Below are 626 nucleotides of genomic sequence, written 5' to 3'. Positions count from 1 at the left end.
CAGGAAGGAAAAGGTAAATTCCATTTAGAGGTTGAACTGAGATAACTTTTTCCTGCGCTTTGATAGAGGAAAGAAACAAGAGAGTAAAAACTGAGCAAAAAAAATGCATCTTTTTTTTTGTTGATACTGTGACAGTGCATAGTGGCTGGTTAATTTTGGCAGCTGAAGACTGATCATGATAACGTTTATCTAGAACTCAGGTTTTTCCGTGCCTGGGGTATCATTGGATGTGCTCAAGTCCTTGTCCTCTCCTGCTTTTCCTCAGGCTGGGCGGCACTGAGCAGCGCCGGTAGGTGACTTACTGGGGTCACTGGTGTCAGGATCAAGTGGAAAGTTAGGCTAGAAGATTAAAGAGCAAGCGTTCGAGCCTCACCCTCTCTTTCCTATCAGAAACAGGGTCAGGATCTGAAGCCCAAGCTCAGACATGAGGCTGAATCAGTTTGGAGCATGCCAGAGCCATTTGGAATAACATGATGTATTTTTTTCCAGGACTGTGCTCCCCCCCTACCCTTCCAATATTTACTGTTATTGAGGACAGTAAATTGCCTGACCTGTTTCAAATATCTTCTGTTTAATTTCTCATTCCACTCTTTGCCTTATGCCTATGGCCAAAACGATCAGCAGGA

General features: G+C 43.9%; 1 protein-coding gene across 1 annotated transcript in view; it reads left to right on the top strand.

Annotated features, from left to right (window-relative positions):
• Window positions 1-626, top strand: part of LOC115948853 (adhesion G protein-coupled receptor B1-like) — a 74,891-nt gene that overhangs the window by 8,686 nt on the left and 65,579 nt on the right. The window lies entirely within an intron of this gene.

This window comes from Geospiza fortis, unplaced genomic scaffold (genome assembly GCF_000277835.1).
Source record: "Geospiza fortis unplaced genomic scaffold, GeoFor_1.0 scaffold600, whole genome shotgun sequence".
Lineage (NCBI taxonomy): Eukaryota > Metazoa > Chordata > Aves > Passeriformes > Thraupidae > Geospiza > Geospiza fortis.
This window is presented reverse-complemented; position numbering and strand designations above follow the sequence as displayed.